The sequence below is a fragment of the Nomia melanderi genome, chromosome 2 (assembly GCF_051020985.1).
Source record: "Nomia melanderi isolate GNS246 chromosome 2, iyNomMela1, whole genome shotgun sequence".
Taxonomy (NCBI): Eukaryota; Metazoa; Arthropoda; class Insecta; order Hymenoptera; family Halictidae; genus Nomia; species Nomia melanderi.
The window spans coordinates 11,601,315-11,622,589 of NC_135000.1; the positions used below are offsets into that span (position 1 = coordinate 11,601,315).

A 21,275-nucleotide genomic window follows, 5' to 3' on the forward strand; every position below is an offset into this window, starting at 1 on the left:
TTATTATTCATCGCCAATAAATATTTAACTATTGAATTTCGAGGATATAGTTATATAACAGTATTTACTTGAAGTTTCATTCTAAATCAACTAGTGAAGTTTTGTTTCTATAGGGTTAAACAGCCCTTATAAGAGAAGTTTCTCATCCAAAGAATAATTTCAGATTCAAATCCTATGATCACAAAAGCCTTCAAAATAGCTGTGTTTAGAATTAATAAGATATAATTAAGAGAAATATGAATTTTGTCCAAATTTTTATGATTCTGGGTCACTATGTCTAGCGCCGCGTTAGGGCATTCTGTCATTCTGTCATTCTATCTTCCAGATAGGTTCAATTAAGAAGTACAATAAGATGGACGCAAACTAATCGAGTCGTTGCAGAACTTTAATAATTATTCTATCTCTCGTTACCTTAATAAAGGATTTCAGTCTAGTAAGCTTACTGTATTACTAAATTTTCCTTTGACTATAAATAATGTTCGCCCTGAACAATTTCGATCTCATTTTTAATATCTTGTATGTTTGGTTTTAAAATTTGAATTCATTATTATTAGACAGTGAATCATTATCAATTTTTCACACACATTTTCGTATTAGGGTATTGTCCGATCATTGAAAAGCTTAAAATGACACGATGATGATGCTAGTTAATCATTGAAAATATTTTTCTAATAAATGTGTCATGTATCTTATAGTAATTAACTACGAATCAACTAGTATAACTTTTAGGCGTGGTAAATTCAAAAAGTTTGCTTATTATACTCAGATTAAGATCATAACAGACAATTCCATAAAAATTTAATTTTTAAAACGACTAAAATTGTAAAATCTTCTGCATCGTACTTGACCTTTAATGCTCATGAACGACTTTTAATTACAGGTAATTACGTGCCTTAACGTGCTCTGCTATCAGGAGAGTAGGAGAAACGTTTTTTTTTATTCGAAAAAGTAAAATTGACTATTGTACGCTTCTACATCAACATCTACATCTACATCTACAAAACCAAGCACAATTAGATCTGATGTATCGTCTTCTATTTTTGGGAGTGAATGTGTTATTCAATCCGTGGGTTGAACGAATAATGATACCAACGGAAATAAATTTTAAAAGAGCCAACATTTCAGTTAATGTACTAATTGTAATCTGTCTGGTTAAATTCCACAATTAGTCCGTCTGATCTTAAAATAAGATTTGTAGCTGTTTCATGGTACAATGGAATCCTGTTTATCCGGCTCAAACGGGACCGGTACTAATCCGCATGACCGAAAATCCGGATAATCCGGAAAATTTGTTAAAGACATAAATAATACAGATACATTTTAATATCTGTTACGCATTTTATATACTTCTACAACAATATTAACGTTATAAAATAAAATATATATCTACATACAATATAACTTCCATTTTAATTGAAACTACTGTAAAGAAAGGCACTTTAAAAAGATTAGGATACTAAAAGCAGAATCAAATGACAGATGCGTACAATGTAACAACTCGACCGCATTGTTGTAGACGTACATAGTATATTAACAATAATTTGCACAAGAAAAGCCAGTGATTATATTTTATAATCCGGATTAATTGGATCCAGATAAACAGAGTTCCACTTGAGGCTTCCACATAAGATTTCCACTTGGGAGTTGCAAGTGGCGGAGGTTTTGGTGAGAACAAGCACAGATGTATTTGTATCTTTATATGAAATGAACTATAAGTAGGTAGAATTAAACTAAACTATGTATCTTACTCTATTCTACGCAATACTAGGCTGTTCCACGCTGGTCTACTCTGTCTTGCTCCTCTCAACTCACAAAACTACTCTATGTTAAAAAGGCCTTACAATCGTCTTAAATACTAATCCCGTCAACACAGGGCATGATTCTGCAGGCCATCATCGACCGCCTGCGAACCATCTGAGTTCAAGTGACCTGATCGTAACGGTCCGAGTATATCAATGGTATCTGGCCTTACGCGTCGCACCCCACAATATTATGACTGTAAATATTATTACTGAAGAAACTAATACAGGGATTACATGTATCTACGTCAACATTAAAAACACTTGTCATAAATTTATTGCAACGACACGAGAATTATAAAATATTAAATGATTTTAACGTAATATTCTTATTGGAAATACGTTTATTATACGTTCGAGCCTTACTCTATTTTGAAACTACATACAGTAGTTTCACGCGTACAGCGATTTACGCTTGAATTTGAGCTCCCAAGAAAATTATAGAGGTTGGCTTGTAGTGGTGCTGGCCAAGCTAATCCTCTGTATAATTAGCTGCTAACAACCGTCCTAGGTTCTCGCACCAATTTATGTTATAACTCACGGCTAAGCTTCCATAAACGCCGGTACTTCTACATCTGAATACGCATGATTACTCTTTCATTGTTAAATGTTTATATAATCAAACATGAAATAATTTAAATTATTTTAAGTTATTATTCTGGAATATCTTAAATTTCTTCGTATTAACATAATTTATAATTCTTTTCCTTAATTTCTATGTTTCTTGCTCTGCCTCTATCACAGGTTAATTTTTCGAAATATTCTGCATACCAAATTATTGACGTATAATATTGAAAAGTTCAGTATTTGGAAGAACATTGATTGAAGATTGTAGAGTATCGGTGGATAGCTTCTCTTTAAGGGGGGATTATCGTGTAGCATGTCCAAAGTCAATTTTTTCTGTCCTGCATGCATCAATATAACGCTTTAGACAGAAGTTCTTAACACGTTGAATGCCACACGATTTGATAGAGCAAAATATACAAGATAAGAAAAATGTAATATTGAATCATTTGATTGAATCGCATTATTACTATTGTGCGTTCACCTACCTGAATATCATCGCATTAGCTAGCATTATTTATAATATACAAATGTTTCTAAATAATCATCGTTTAATTGAGTGAACTAAAGTAATTCGATTTGGTTGGGGATCACCGATAACTCCCATGGTATTCAACGTATTAAAATCTTTTTTAGTCATATTCGAGAAAATAACATAACTAGCAGGTTATTTAGTATTACACGCCAGAAACTGGTGATAAGAGTAACATAGTGAAAGTATAAAAATTGTGTAAAGTGAATGTGTTGAACATATCAAAAGGCGAGCGGGTTTTCAACTCAGAAGTATTAGAGAACAGAGAATGTTAAATAAACTTGAATCGATTTCAATAACGAAAATTGAAAACTTAAACTGCAAGTATGTATTTATTTTAAAACTTCAAACGCGGTTTTCTCAGAACTATATCTTTTGAATTAGCGTACAGGATAACTCGATGACTAATTGACCTTTGAAAAAGCTTCTTTTATTTGTAATATATTCGTTTAAGAACTGTACTTTTGACTTTTATTATATTTTGTATTTATAATATTTTCTAAATTCATGTATATTAAGCCCCCAACTTATGCATTCAGACAAGTTTATTTTTTGTAATTTTTGTAAAAAATGACTAATCTCAATATAAACTATTTAACCTTAAAATCTTTTCTTTTTTCTAGATTCGATTGATTGCAACAAATGCTATATTGTATGCCAACAATTGTTCCACTGATGAAGAGGGTGACACCAATTGTATACAAATTGATGTATTAGTCGTTAAAAGATAAATAAAAAATGTTTCTTCTCAATTTTTAAAGTGAAACAAAAACTTTTATGTTAATCATTCTTACAGAAGAAAAATTGAAAAATTATTTGATTTTTCTGCTGTACCACAAGAATCTCTCCTTAAGGAACATATCGGGGGATATTAAAAATGTTACAGTTTCCCCGTTCAAAAATTATGATCATTTATGTTATGGTTTTAACTTACATTCAGAAGGCAGCAAAATTATGTGATTTATATCATTCAGCATTACATACATTTAAATATAATACAAACTGAGTTATGATTGACTATTGGCACGATACTGTAACTGTTAGAGAATGAAAGAATAATTCGGAACATTCAATTTTGAAATTCTCTTTATCGTTGTAGATCATTGCGGCCGTCTTTCATTGAAAAATATGTAAATATATGTGTTATATATTGATCTATGTAAAAATATTCTAATAAAATTGATTTATGTACGAAGAAAGCATAATTTTATTGCTTTCCCTATGTAAGTTAGGTTCGACAAAATGGCCATAACTTTTAAAGAAGAGGAATCCAATTCTTCTGACAACTATCACATGGGTTTCTTCAGCAATAAAATTTCCAGTCATACCCCACAACCTCAGATCATATTAAACTTTCGTCTTAAAAATAGCAGAAGGTATTTTATGAAATATTCTACATTTTTTATAAAAAAATTATTTTATTGAAAGGAATAATATTAAGACGTAATTGTGGCGATATGAATTATATTATGAAAACTAAGATAAGATTTATGAAATGCTTAATATGTATTGATCGATCAAATACCTCATTAAAAACGCAATTATATAAACATTTTTATGTGGAACTCAAACTATGATTAGCAGAACGTCTATGAAATACTCGATAGAATTAAAAAGTATTAGAATACATTCTATTCGAGTAAACATCCCATTCGTCTTACATGGTTACCTACAAAGTTCCAAGTAATTTATATTTGCATGAAATTTAATTGGACTTAACTAGGTATCTTTATTTTTATATACATAAATACCAATAACCAATATTTCCTGGTACATAATAAGCGACTACGTTTCGAAATAACGATATTTTAAGTTTGAAAATACACGCGTAGAACTGATGCACACTTCAGAGAAATATCTGAATACATAACAATCTATTTACTCCAGAGTATCTGTTTTCGTGCATTTTTTACAATTCTAGTCAAAACAAGTTATTAACACTTTACATCGTACAAGGTAGGCCATGGAAAAAGTAACCTGTCTCCAATACTAGTGAATAACCAGAATCTTATTTGTTCCTCGTATCGTCCTACCCTTGCACTATGGGGTATTTGTCTCCCAAACGCAGTAAAAAATCCTTTTTCATAAGTTATCCGCAACTGTGGTAGCTAAGCCAATTTTTATTCATACTGACGTTCACGGTGTGTCATGCGTTCTTCGCATTAGTATGGATTTCTTTTATTTTGAGGCTTATTTAATAGAATTCAAAGTTATTTTTGATATTATTGTAAGGGTAAGAGCCTAATTGTTAATACAGAACAAGATTGGAGTTCTTTTATCCCCAACTGTGGTAGCTAAAGTAATTTTTATTTATATCAAATATAAATTCCAGTAACTGTCGCAGTTGCAGGTAATAACACTCAGTTCTTGTTCTTTATTAAAGAGACTTTGCTGTTTGCAATAATAGCAAAAACAAAGTCAAAGTTTATTAAATAAGGTTTATACACATGATTTCGCTCAGAAAATGTTTTACTCTATTTGGGAGGCCCATAATATAATAGATGCTGGCTATTTTTCGGTGATCCACCCTGTAGAATGAAGATTTTCTCTTGTTTTAGTTATTAGAATATTTTTGATCGTGTTATCAATAACGATATGCGAAAATTCTACTCGAGTATAATTTACTTTTAACAGTTTCATATCTATTCGAATAACACTTTGTATGTCAAGATAAAACGGAGTACTCAAGAATTCGAATACCCAGAATATACAGACTGCCTGTTGTTGTCCTAGTCATAACTGTTGATACAAACTTAAAACTATGGTTTTCAGAAACATTAAAATATTCGCCCTTGTCCATGATTGTTTAACAAATTGCTATTAGGTACTTATACTGTCACTGCCGATTTATTTTAAAATAAGTTATAATCTGACTGATAAAGTCTTTCGTAAGACTTGTGCTGTAGGACTGTATTCTATGGTCTATGTCCATGGTTACCCGTATGTACTACACACAGAGAGACAAAAATTCTATTGTACTTTAGGAATTATTTTAATTGAAATATTGCCATTTCATAGATATTATTAGAATTTGAAGGCAGGGAAATGATCCGATGCTGCTGATCAATGTAGTCATCTAGAGTTTAAATAAACATCTCAGTAAACGCTATCATATTATGTACAAATAATACCAAACATCTTTTGTAAACATTTTAATCACTTTTCATAAAATATTTAAATATTCAACATATTTTTAAATAACTTTAATCCCTTGTAAAATATCCCATCGTACCCAGTTAAAGGAAACAGCTTGTACATATATCCTTACGATTATGCTATATACAATTTTATCAAAAAACTGATTTTCATGTTTTAATGATGGATACTACTTCTATTTTTACTTGGATTTCTTTTTATAGTGAATTTAATATTTTGTTTCTGTGTTATAGGTTAGCTGACGAGAAACTGGATCTAATAAATGTAAGTCACTTCATTTCTTATATTACCGATGTGAAATAGTCAAATGAACTTCATTTGATTACCGCTATTAAGTGTGGAGACTATATCTAAATATCAATGTAATTTCGATTGTTTTTACGGTTGATTGTTTCTGATTGAGAATTAGAGCACACCTTTATTAACACATAAAAAGTTTGAAAGAACACAGAAAATGTTTGAAAAAAATAGATAATGGTACTTTTTGTAATCAAGGAGGGGCTACCGTCTTTAATTTTCCATCTGATCATTCAACGGTAACTAGCATATTTGACGAGTCTACTAGCAAATCTCGGAAAGAAAATACTTCCTTTGATCTTTTGGCTTTCATCTTTCTTTTTTTGTTGTCATTAACCTACGGACTACGAATTTTGTCCGTACGGCAACTGTTTCTGTCTTTATATATTTGTCTATTTTTGAATCTATTTATATGGTTATATAATTATGTATGTAACTGTAACACGTTCAGTTAACAGTATGTATAAAATTTAATGTAAAATTTCTTTGTGCAACTTACATAAAGTTAAAATTCTATTACGTCCAGAATGTCCATCCGTTTGCAGAGAATCAATAGATGTATCTCAAGTTTCAAAAACACGTGCCGCAATAAACAGTTTACGATACGTAATATAACAAACTTCAGTAATAAAACTATGTAAAATCATACGTGTGAACTAGGGTGTACTATTATAATGTACAGACATACACTGTGATTGCATCTAATGACTATTTCTATATAAATGGTGTTTGAAGCTTTGAAAAATTATACAAAATAATTACTAAATATTTACTAAATATTGAGTTGAACAGAAAGTTTTGTCGCAAAATTTGTGTAATTTTTTCAGGAACTTCATTCCTTTTCAAGTACCTTTTGTTAATATGTGTTTGAAATGTAAGATAATGCGCGATTGTATTTTAGATTGAGAAATATATGTTCTTTTTTGAACAAATGCTTACTGTTTCCTTAAATTTATCGATTTTTCTGTTCAACCCAATCACTTACGAAACAAACGAATACTATAACATAAAGAAACCGTTGAAAATATTCGTTTTCACGGACATCGCGTCGAAAACTGACTTTCACATGTGTTGTTAAGGACATTCTGAGAAATTTCTCTTAATAACTTATTTAGCTGTCCCTCGTGATTTTTCATGTATTTATTACAATAGTTTCGATATTTTGCTAATTATTCAATAAAAGGCACACTTTACTGATTCCAACGACCTTGAAATATGTTTTAAGGGTATTATTCTGAACAATAAGAACAAGAATTTCTCTCTATACACATATTTAACCGTCTCTCAGGTTTAATTTCCGAGATACTATGATGCTCGCTGAAATTCCACAGAAATCTGCTCGGCTTAATTCCATTATATTATTTCTACTCTTCCCCACTACTCACTATTGCGAGCTCAGTGTAACGTGAACCCAACAGGCAGAGACAGAAAATGAATACAATGAGCGGAAGGGAAACAGACACGCTTTAGTAAGGTACCGCAAACGTAAACAGTAATCATGCAATAATGAAAATTTCAGTTTCAGTAATAAGTCTTGGTTTTTCAAATGTAGTACCAGTGGAGTATTCATTGAAATGAGCCCTAATACGACGTAAATCGGTCTAGTTTCATTGATTTGGGCCAAACGAACCTTCTATTTCGTTAACTACATTAAGTCGGTGAAACTAGTCTGATTTCCATCATGTTTGAACTCATTTGAATCACAACAATCTCAAACATTCACTCGCACTACGTTTGAGAAAGCAAGATTGAAATGAATCAAATAGATATTTCCTTTATTGCATGTTCAATACCGCACGATTTCACAAAACAAAATACACAAAATGGAAAAAATAAAATATTTAATCGTTTCATTGAATTACATTATTATTATTATTGCGCATTCATCTGAGTGTCACCACGTTAGATAGCAGTATTTATAATACAAAAATGTTTTCAAATAATCAATGTTTGATTGAACGAATTGTAGTAATTCGATTCGGTTGGAGGTCACTGATGACCCCCATAGCACTCAACGTGTTAATATTTGACGCGTTTAAATAGCTTTGAAGTCCCGCGTCTCGACTCTCGATGCTCGACCCTTATTTGTATCTCACTTTGTTGTATTCTGTTTGATTTGCGATCTTCGTCTACACGAATTATCCAATAACAAAAGCGGTCGAAACTAAGGCGTCAACGTTCAGCACGGGTGTCTGTGACGTTCTATTGTAAGCTCGGAATTAAGAAATTTTTTAATATATTTACAAATGAAGGGTTGACAAGCCAAAGTGACTAACTCCACTTTTGGAATTTTTCCAAATTTTAGTACTAATATACTTAAATGATTTCTTATGTATTGTATGTAATTTTACTAAATTTTGTTACTTTTCAATTTGCAGAGTTCGCCACTTTGCCAAATGAATTGCTCATATGTTTATGTATTGATATTGCTGTATACGGTGCACAATTTTTCCGATCCATCCTCTAAAATGGAGTATTACACAATGTATGCTTCTGAATACTTAAAAAATTTTAGGACTCTCTGCGAAACTCTTTGCGATATTTATGCGGGAGAAAATGTTTCTGCATTATTCCTTGCTCTAATACAAGTAAATAAGTACACATGACTCGTTGCTGAAAATTATATTCGACTAATCCACTGCTCCTCAGTTTACGTGTTTCTTGAACCATTCTAAACATTATTTTCTGTTTTTTGTAAACAATGATTTCGTTTTCATTTTGCGATATGAGGTAACTGCACTCGTTTAACCTATTTCCAAGAGTATAGTCACAAACGTTCTGTCTCGACTGCTCATTAATCTGTTTCCAAGGAGCGCGTCTTATACTTTTCACAATTGCACGTCATTTTCTATCATTTCATTTCTTTGTTCTACGAGTACAGTCTTATCCTTTTCGATTGGACCCGCTGCTTCTACTTTGTCTGCAGATAATTGACAGTGTTTTGTGTGCAACCAGTAATTCTGCAACTCTTTGAGTAACGTAGCACTAGAACGGCTACATTCTTTTCGAGTAGGTACTCTATGCGTTCTGTCATACTTTTTCTTCAGATAACTGCATAGCAGTGCTTCATGTGCAACCAATGGTTACTGTGATTCTTGTTTGAGTAACCCCTTTCTTCGAAAGTTCACTCTTCTTCCATATCTTCTGATGTGATAACATCTTGTCGCGTGATAACATTTCCTATGGTAATATATTGCCAACTTGCCCCAACACTGTCAACTGTGTCAGACTTGATTCTATTGTAACTACTTCTTTAGTGCATACACTTATTTTTTTCTATTTCTATCGAGTATAATCTTACTGAAACCTTAGGGATGCATTAACCCTTTGCACTCGAGAGATGACTCTCAGTCACCGCTTGATTTGATATAGTAAAATAATATATATATAAGGTTATATATAATATTAAGCTTTATATAATGCATCGATATGTGAAATATTGGAATAAAATAGCATTGTTTCTTAATTTACGGATGTTTTCTTATTGGTTGGTTTCAAATAACGTCATCTATATCTTACTGTGAAATTTCGAATATTTCTAGTGGAAAATAATATGAATAATCATTTAAATTAAAGTCATTATTATGTTTTTATTCTAATATAAATTTTTCGAAGAAATATTATTTTTCCAGAATATATTGCAATACGAACGTGACTTGTACATAACCAATAAAAGAAATTTCTTTACATCGAAGTAAGTATATTACTATTATGATAGTCTTTAAATTTTATACTTTTTAAACGGTCGGTCGGTTTTAACGCAAAATGTAAAGAGTTCCATGGTAGTTGTTATTCTTAAGAATGAATTGTCACCGTTAATTCCGAATGCAAATTGACATATTTATTTCAATTTTTCATGCGCAACGAAGTTTGTTTATGTTAACAGAACAATTCCAAGTTTCCAGGAATTTTGAATTTCCACTCGAATTTCTGGAATGATGGAAAATTCATAACATTTATCGTCGCAGCAAGGTGTACGCTTAATTACGGCTGCTTTCCTCCCTTTCCTCGTGGCGCACATCTGGCAGGAACTGGAAATGGAGCGTGGTAAATGGACGCGTTCTACGTCGTATCAAACGTTGCCGGCGTCATAGCAGTGTAATGCACCGCGTCGCGGGCGTAACTGTGTGCGCCAAATAACCGGAAATTACCGGGGGCATTTCAATCAGAGTACCCGGCAAGCTTCGAACACGCGGGGCCATCGTTTACTCCGCATAATACCTGGTCGTATGATAATCTCGCAAATCGAGCCAGAGAGCAACCTCTGAAAACCGATTGCTCTGTTCTCTAACAAACCCGTCCTCGTAAAACGATCGATCGTCAAACACTTCGGTACGTCCTGTTTATTCATTCACAAAATTCACTGTAAACTCTAATGAGCGTTACATTTCGTTCAGATATTTCGATCCTTCCTACGATTAATTCAACTCCCTTGTTTTGTCGTTACACATAATGTATTACATCCTGTAATGTATTCTAACGAAAAGCTAAAGCAACATGGCGAAGAATTACATGTTTATCTGAACAAATAAATAATTGATCGTTGAAAGAATTAGTATCAGTTTAATTTTAAAATGACGTATATACTCGTCAAACGCAGTTAACTGGTTAAAACAAATCCAGTTAATATATGACATTAGTATATGGTCAACAAACAAACTTACATGTCCAGTCTTTTAGTAAAAAGCGCATGAAACTGCGTTCAATGTATATGTAGGAATGAATGTACGAATGGCTGATGAGCATGTTTGGAAATAGATGAACGGCAATTATTCATGTGCGCATGAATGTTTACAGTGTTTGGAATATTCTAGAATATATTGATTTTTAAAATTATTGATTTCTCGTAGATAATGATGTTCATTAGATTCATCATAATGAATCTAGAATATTCCAAATAAACATGAAGTTAATGCATGGTGACGAAAGAGTTCTGGAAGGTGTGCAAGTGAGATGGAAGTATGCGATTGTATAAATGGGGGTTGCGCTTGAATTTCGGGGCATTGTGCATTGCGTAGTTTGACGAGTCGTATGTTAAAGATTGAAGTCGAGTTGTTGTGCGAGTGTGACAGGTAACTGTAATCAAACTCCTTAATAAAGTGTTTGTGTATTATTTCGCGTAAACTGTCCTATTGTTATTTCCTACGTATAATATTGTTGCGCTGGGTGGTTCCAGGGGTGCTCGCCCGCGACATAATTATTTACATAACGTTCTTTTTACAGTTTTATTTACAATTATATACAAATGTTGTACAATGTAGTCTTTGGTTCGATAACTCCTTTCTTGTTCACGTTCACTCGAAGACTACTCGCTTGTCTTCGTTTACTCCTTAGCGACCAGTTTATTTCAACCGCCTTCAGGTCCTAAGGGTTGGTTCAGCCGTGCGTGCTGGGGGGACGAGTTCGATACATCGCAACCTCGTCAGTTCGATGTATCGCAACAATATATTAGAAAGATATATTGAATAAATCGATGTCAGTTAGTTCGTTCGTGTTGATATCGAAGTTGCCGTGCAGATATTTCAAAGTACAAAGAAAAATAGGAAGGAATTGTGCTACGCCGACCGGTCTAAGTTTTTTTGTTACACTTTCGACTAAAGTTGGTGACGAGTAGAACTTTAAAAATATATGTAGGATGTGACTGCGTGGGGAGTTGTAAGAACCCGCGTGTTTCAACAAATATAGAAAAAGGTTTATTAAAATTAAATGATTGATAAAAAGAATGCAATCTGGTAGATCGCTTGCAATATACTCTCGTGTAACACTCTTTTGGATTATCTTCTATCACACTATTCTCTTCACTTATCCTGTCATACCGTCTTCTATCATACTGCCCTGCTACTCAACTCGCAGACACTTTTAACAGTCATCCCCAATCATTCTTTCCTTCTCTTCGAAAACGTCATCCATAGCTATAGCATTCTCGCAGCCACGTATACACTTTCCAAATCAGGTGATTCTCACGATCGCTCGGTTCCAAACATTAATTCTTCAGCCACTCGCAATCATACTTTCCTTAACCCTTTCGCGACGGGTGCCGTGTATATACGGCAGTCACTTGGTGCATCACAGCGGCTGACGCCGCCTATATACGGCAGTCACTTGTTGGTGAATCATAATTATATTATTGTTTTATTTCAATAGCGAACTCAAAATAAAGCTAGTACTGGCATTAGGCAACACAGAAAATGAGACACACAATTTAGTGAACAGTGGGCGACAAAGTATGGTCAGCCGCGCAGTCAAGAAAAGTGGCGAAGTATGGTATAGGTACGCCGTCGCGAAAGGGTTAAGACTATTTCTACCGAAGGTGTCAAAAGGCACGTTCTATAATTTTCACTTAACATTATTTTCCCAGTTAAATCATTTGTGCTCACTTGAATTTTGGACATTTCCAATAATTAATTTTATAACTGTTACTGAAAAAGTCGAATAATCGATTCAGAATATACAACTAAACTCGTAACAAAGACGTGCCGAAACTAATGCTGCTATTACTATCGGACCGAACGCCACGAATGGGCGTCACCCCTTGCCCCTCTTCAGTTCTGAGTCACAGACCGGCTGTGATCATGTCAGTAACGTACTGTATGTATGCACCGAAAACGGATGGACAATAATCTACACATATGACAGACTGACGATGAGAAGCGATAATCCTGTAGGATTTGTAACACCAAACAATCAACCTTTCAACGGAATGGCAAGGAATGACGGATCTCACATTCACAGGAAAAATAAAACCTTCAAAAGATATGGTCCTCGGCCGTGCAAAAGTTACTAAAATCGGCCAACACAACCTTATTCGTTTCCCTGTAAAGGAGACATATTTACATAACTAAGTACTCCACCGCGACCAATCGACAGTCTCTTCGAATTGCGGATAATCATTGCCTGCAGCGCACCGTCTTCCCCGTTTTTACATATCTTTACAATGTAAATGACATTTAATAAAAAGGAAAAAATGTTTTTTGTAGAACGTATTAGTAAAAATTAATAGCTCACAGAAGTAATAAAGTTGTGAAATATAGGAAATGGAAAATTGTCGTTCAATACCAACCACTTTTAATCAAGATTTAATTCATAATTATAATAAAATTATAATAATAATTTATTTTTTGTTTCTTTTTAATTCTGTTTTTTTTCTTTTGACTGTATTTATTCCTTTTCCTTCTATCATTTTCTTCTTTTTCTGCTATTTATGCATGAAAATTATTAATGTTAAGATATTAGATTATTCTATGTGTCATTTTATTTTTCTATTTTTATTTTTGAACTTCCATTTTTAAAAGAAATTTTTTTATAGTGGCCATAAAACCTAATACAAGATCTAATACATTGCAACTTTTTTCGTACTGACTTTCACTTGAATGGGATGAAACCGCTTTTTGAAAAAATGCGACCTTTTCTTTCCCGCGGGTTATCTTAAGAGCGGTAAGAGATAGCGACAAAAAGTTTAAAGAAACACTACATTGTTCTTTCAAGTCTATAAAACTGCAAAATAAAATGTTTGAAAAAGGGTGGTGATGGGAGTATTTTGAAAAATTTGAACTTTTTGACCAATTTTATTTTGCAGTTCTATAGATATGGAAGAGCAATGTATTTTTCGTTGAAACTTTTTTCGCTATCCCTTACCGTTCTTAATATAATCCACGGGAAAGAAAAACTTGAATTTTTTCAAGGGGTGGTTTCATCCGTTCAAAGTGAAATTCAGGACGAAAAAATTTCAATGTATTATACTTCACTTACTCTACTTACACACGAAGTTTCGTAATTTTTTAAATTCCCGAGTTCGATAACTTCCCTTATGAATGAAGAGTTATTGAAATTTTCGTGTTTAATTGAAATACATTGTAATTTCGGTAGGGACGATAGCTCGAAAAGTGCTGTCGCCAGTGGGTATGTTCCATTTGCGCGAGACATATCGACGTGGTAGCAGACACAAGAATTTCTATCACATAGTCGAACATCAAAGTGTTAAATTCAACCGCGTTTTATAGACGTGTGGGTTGAGGAATTCTTACTGAAAATTCAGAATAGCCAGACATAAAGTCATAATAAAATAGTTTCTCAGCAGTATTATTTATCTTGTTAAATTAATGAGGTAGTTGCAAGTGCTGGTCAAACTCATAGATGAATTAAAAAAATTCTACCTTATTTTACTATATGAATTACGCACTTTCGTCTCGAATATGGGAAATTAATTTTTTTTTATTCTTCGTTAGATATTCTTTTGAAACTGCCCATTTGTCGAGTTAACATCACAATTTTATCCGGTTTTAATTGCTTAGATTTTTTGATTTTTCCGCTTATTTTATTCTTAAAAAGTAACTGTAAGCCAGTGTTCATGTCCTTTTCTGTCCATTTTCCTCTTTTGTATCCTGTAATTTCAGACACATTCCTGCACAGTTAGATGAAAAATTATTAAATGAACATCCTGTAATGTAACCAACAATAAGTTGTTAAAATAACCATACATCTTACAGATAGAAAGAAATTTTATCTTCACTATTCAATAATCTTTTGGTCGGTACTGAACGGCAGTCGGATGGACAGTATTGTATGACAAATAGATATACGTGAATATATTTAGGTTATTGTGTATTATCTATAAAAAAATATGACAGGGTCAGTGTTTTAAGTATAATAGATTGGAGATTATATACCCAAAAAGCATAAAATCATTTATTTATCTCAGTCCTACAGAATATTAAAAACAACGTAGTAAATAATAATGACACAGAGAAGCATATTACAGAGCATGATAATATTAATTTATTAATTCGAATGAAGTACTCGTGTCTGGCGAAAAAAGCTAGAATTATTTTTAGTCAGTATTATATTCCATCAGTACTGCACAACTGTCTCTTTCTCTCTCTCTCTCTCTTCTTTTTTTAGATTTAGTCTTTTTAGTACAGTATGGTTTATTAACAAACTAAAATAATAAAATTATGGATCACATCTTGAATTGGTGGAATAACCTTTATAATATACATGTAGATATAGATATTAGTCTCTGTGAATTATAGTCAAGTCACTCGTACAGAAAACAAATGATGCTTTTTGTTTTTATCTTTGTAAGCTAACAAGTTTGCTGTGAACACAGCTTATTTATATGCAGTCTAGTTACTCCACACAAATTATGGAACTTGTAGGTACACGAAAAATGCAATCTTTATAAATATCATTTAATCTTGTCAAAATTACATTTAAACTGACAAGCAAATTTTAAAAAATTTACTTAGTTGTTATGAATGGTATTATTGTTATTACATAAAAATGTTTTATTTATAAATTCGAAATTTCTAACAACTGTTCACTTTATTACCATTATTAAGTGTAAAATTATTATCTGAATTTTCATACCTTAAAAGTATTCATCCATGTATCCTTGACAGTAAAATCTAAGCTTAAATGTTTTACGTGTTTACAATATTTCAAATAATGTAAATATACGTATTAGCTCCGGCTTCATCTGATCTGCATGATATGGTTTTTAACCTTTAACTACCCGCGGCCTGAATTTTCACCTAACCGCGCGGTGTATTCTGTACACCACATGTATCACTGTGTGACTGAGTACATATATTATTGTATTGGGACAAGAAAATACATCGTCTTGGTAAATTATACTATTTATTAGGAATATAACCATAAATGAATATAATAATTGATAATGAACAAAGAGAAACTGATGAAATTGATTTTACATCATTATCCGCTTCATTCGTTGCTTCGTTCGCCATTCTTGCATGAATCGCGTGTAATAACAGTGGTCATATGTTGTTTGCATACTGATTTATTGTAACTGTCGCGGATGATTGTTCTAACTCGATTCTCTTTTCTACCATAGATAAAACATCTATTTTACGTAGAGCGGCATAGGTGCGGAAACCGTACCGTGATGCGACAGCATTTCTTGGAATATTGGTGTACTTTTTACACCAGCGCGGGTATTTAAAGGTTAAGGATGATACAAAACTGTATATTCAAGGTCCGAAATTTATAATTTGTTAAGTAAATTTTATAATTGAAGTAGCATTTATTAAATCCTTTCGTATTGAAAACATAAGAGAAACTAAAAAATTCCATTATAACGTCATACTTACAATTAAACCAACAATAAACCAGAGCCTTTATTTATTCCGATTCTGCCCTGCGGTGTAAGGAACAGAATACAACGCTGTGATCAAAAAGCTTCTGAACTAGTTCAATAAAACACAAATTATTAACTTATTTATCCAAGTTTGTCTCGTTCTTTTTAAAGTAATTCCCTTTTATCGCGATACATTTATGCCAACATATTTTCCATTCTTCAAAGCAGCTTTTATAATCAATTTCCAATATAGCCTTTAGAACTTGCGGCGAATTTTCTTTTATCGCATCTATTGTTTGAAAGTAGTGTTCACGTAGCGGTAATTTTAACGGAGCCTGTGGCACCATATTTGTTAAATTTCTAGATAAAAATTTACGAACGTAGAGAACAGTATGAACGGGAGCGTTATCGTGGTGAAAAATCTGTGCATTTTCTCGCCACCGTTTTCAAATTGCCTCATGCAAACTCGTTCAACAAAATGTTCAATTGTTAGTCGTGGTTCACTAATAAATCTTTGATTTCATTGTCATGTTCCTTGTTTTTCAAACTGAAAGGCCTTCCGAAAGCATCCTCGTATTCGTTGAACATTTTGTTCCAATCAAAATCATTTCTTCTTGACATGCACTCATCTTTAAAACATTTTTGCAGCATTTTCAATGTGTCTGTACATGGAATTTTATTTCAGACACAAAATTGTATATAGTTTTTTTTTGCTGAGAACATTTTTTCCTATTAAAATCTGCTAGAAGTATCTTCTTTCAATCGCAAAAACGCACGTGTTTGTAAACATATAGAGATCTTGACGTAACATTTTCTATAGGTGTCAATGTATCTCACAAATATAAACAATTAAAAGCTTTTTCGGTATAATTAAAGCAGACCATTCAAATAAGTTTGAAGGAAGGTGACTACTTTTAGATGGTTGTCCAAACTGAATGTTCAAATCAGGTTTGAAACAGCAAAGTTTATTCGTAAAAATACAGAATATAACGGTGCGATACCGCGAGTGATTCGTGGTCTCTCAAGCGTCGTAACTCGTAGACTGCACGTAAAATAGAAGGTTATCGCGTTGAATGTCGTACGATTTCATGCATGTAGAGCAAAATACACGAAATGGAAAAAATCAAATATTGAATCATTTGATTGAATTACGTTATCGTAATTGCATGCTCGTTTAGCTGAATGTCGTCGCATTAGGTAGCATTATTTAGAATATAGAAATGTTTTCAAATGACCTTCGTTTAATTGAGTGAACCATAGTAATTCGCCTTGCTTGAGGGTCACCGGTGACCGCCATGGCATCCATGTTAAAATACCACGCACTCCTTTATAAAGAATATCTCCTCTTCGGAAGGAATTCTACCGATTATTCCCGATTGATTTAAGTCACGGAAAATGACTTCCACCAATCAGGGAATTTTGTCACTCTTTACGTCTCTAACTCGTTGTGAGAGTGAGTGCCTCAGCGTAAATGTGGGTGCTCAGCCTTGGGCTCACGCAACCAGAGGGAATGTATCGTGGGATGAGAAGGTTTTGCGAGAACAAGCACAGGTATATTTGTATTTTCATTGAAATGGACTATAAGTGACTAGAATTGAACTAAACTATGTATCTTAATCTATTCTACGCAATACTACGCTCTTCCGCGCTGGTCTACTCTGATCTACTACTCTAGACTCTCAAACTACACTGTTTCACGTTAGTTCACTCTGCCCTGCTCCTCTCAACTCGCGAAACTACACTTTCTTAAAAAGACCTTACAATCGTCTTAAATGCTAATCTTGTCAACACGGGACATGATTCTGCAGGCCATCATCGGCCGCCTGCGAACCATCTGAGTTCAAGTGACCTGGTCGTAACGGTCCGAGTATACCTGCGGTATCCGGCCTTACGCGTCGCACCGTACAGTATTTTACCTCCTTGTACCCGCCGTGAAGACGCAATAAGGCGGGCTCTCATGATCGTGGAATTGGAATCAGGCCCAATTAGCCGAGGTCGAAGCTTTAGCAGCGTACCCTCCTGGGAATGACGAGTCCCGTGGAAGTACAGTGCGTTACTGACATGATATCTGTCGGCTTCTGGCTTAAAAGTGAGGAGGAGTAAGGGGAGACGTCCAACTCACGGCGCTCGGCCCGTTTGTCTTTAATCTAAATCAACAACGATTACATGCAAAACAATCAAGTTCTTCTGCTCCCGAAGCAGTACAGCCTTCGTGTGCCCATTCATTACCAACCTTCTTGCAAGCGGATCGCACCATAGTCTTTACTACAATGTACATAAGTATACAGTGTAGTTCCACGTCAGCTCCATCGACCGTCAAGCTAAAAGTGCATAGGAGCAAGGGGACTGTTCCACTCATGATTCTCGGGTCGCCTCGGCTTTCCACGTATGGTCATTATTGGCGCGCGGCAATAAGAAAGGACGGAAGTGAAACCAGATGCGATGAAGTGAGACGTAACGATAGAAAACAAAACTCTCTATACAGTATTCTCGCGATTAGTACCCGAAAATTGGGACTGCGACTGGGTACTAATCGTGCAGTGGTGTTGATTCAAAGTTGAGATAATATATCCGATTCGAGCTCCTGTTTGCCCTCTGTAGAGAAGAACAACGCGAATGAAAGAGCAAGACGCCCGACTTTAGAAACGATAGAAACACACAAATGGATGAGGAGATATTAACGCAATGTTAAATTTTTTTATTTTTCACTTTTACTAATTGAAACTTTTACCAATTAAATTATCAACTTTTTCTGATTAAAAGGAGACCAAACGCGATATATGTTGGAACATATTTACTTATTTAATAAATTACAATAATATATTTTCTTATAGTAAATTGTAACTTAAAGTGTGTCATGTTTGGTCCTGTTTTCGTCAGAAGAGTTTCACAAATGCGTTAGTAAAAATTTCATTCACAAAAACCCCTCGTAAATAAGTTTTAAAATTGCATTAGTACATATTGTTTCACCGATATCTACCCTACTGAACAGCGTATCATATTACAACTGCTCGACTGTCGAACTTCTTGGCTTGCCCAGGGGACTGCAGATCGAACCGGTATTAATCGCGAGAATACTGTATGTATGTAGTTTTATCTCATTCCATCGCATGCGATCTCGGTCCATCTTTTATTATTGACCATGCGTCGAAAGCTGAGGAGACCAAATATCGTGAGTGGAAATGTCCTTTGTACCTCTGCACTTTTAGCTTGGCGGTCGATGAAGCTAATGTGAAAGTTACATCATACAAATATCATCAATGTCAGATTGATTTTATTTAGTTCTTTTTCAGCAAAACTAAATATACTATTATATAATGTTTCTATCTTGTTTTTTGGGTTGTTTCGAAGCCAAGTATTTACCTCTTGGGTATAGTATATGCTTATTAGACTCCTAAAATTGATATCCAATAACAGAATTTTATGGATGCAACGTACAGGGAAGCTTAAAATGATGTATCCACTTTATTGAACATTCTCTCTTAATGGCAGATTTCTGGTGTAACCAGTAATACTATCTCAGAACAATTGGATCGAGTTATTCTGCATAAATTTTTATTGTACGATTTTTTCCTGGCACGTTATTGAACTTTGAATATATCCGAAAATGAAAACTCGACAAAATATTAAAATAACTTGAATTTTCTTTATTTAATCTTAAGATTCGTGATTCAATAATTAAACGAAGAAAAGACGTACAACAAGTTATTGTAGGTCATTGTAAGTAGTAAATTTGAGTCTTCAAAACCACGGAGGAAGCTTATCGATGTAAAATAAGTCTAGTGAGAACTACTATACGATCTTCTTCGCAAATTTACAACAGTTTTTCGTGGAGCGTATGAATATTTTCGTGGGCCACTATAAGATTAACACGACCTGAACCTTTAGTTACATACAACATTGAATCATTATTTATAATTGACCGCGATTAATGCATTCGTCCAGTACGGGATCTGTGACTTTTTATGCTACGAGAAATGTTGATTTTATAGTGACATTGGTTATACGTGATTTATTACGAGTGTTAACACAATTACTTTCATACCGGTTACTGGAATTTGAATTTTATGTATTAATAGATTTAATTTTTCAGCAAAATTTTTTATAAAAAAATGAGATGTTCATACGAATCCAAGGAAATTTGACATGGCTGAGGTTTACCGTTTAAATCAATTACATCTGTAATTGCAGTGGATAGAATCAGTTGTGTATCGACACGATTACTGAAACGTGTGATGTGATTAGACAATGGTTTTGCGTATATAGGAATATTTGCATACATAATGTATCGTGTTTATTTTTGCAAGTCCAAAATCTGCTAATTCTAGAGTCGGCAACAACATATCCTTTTCTCAAATAATTAGAGTACAATTTAGATTCCGTTTATTCGGTTAATTTAAATAAACCAATAACGACTGATGCTTCAACAAATTTATTACAAGTGAAACTATATGTTGATCTTCGCAAACAGGACAATTTGAACGTATAATATTATATACTCGTTGAATAGTATTATTAGAGGATAGTATAATTTAATTTTTAAAGAAACTGTTTTTTTATTTGAATCGATCATTGCGATGTTTACTATATTCTGACTCTGTTCTATATCATAACATAGTTAAAAATTTGCAAACCTTTTGTAATTTTGGGAATGTGTTAGTCCTTTCACTTTTTTGTTTTCTAATTTAATTGCATAAAATATACAGACTTTAAAAAGGTATTTGTCGTTGAGTACTATAATGTTTTTAATTCCCAATAATATGACTCTAAATCTATTAAAAATAATAGACTAAATATATTTTCTAATTATTTCCATATTAGCAAATAGTTG

General features: G+C 33.3%; 1 protein-coding gene across 3 annotated transcripts in view; it reads left to right on the top strand.

Annotated features, from left to right (window-relative positions):
* Positions 1–21,275, top strand: part of Invadolysin (leishmanolysin-like peptidase, invadolysin) — a 379,264-nt gene that overhangs the window by 304,898 nt on the left and 53,091 nt on the right. For all 3 annotated transcript variants that reach the window (XM_076364967.1, XM_076364966.1, XM_076364965.1), the window contains one exon: positions 6,285–6,315. The gene's annotated coding sequence lies outside the window, so the exon portion shown is untranslated. The remainder of the gene's footprint in view (positions 1–6,284; positions 6,316–21,275) is intronic.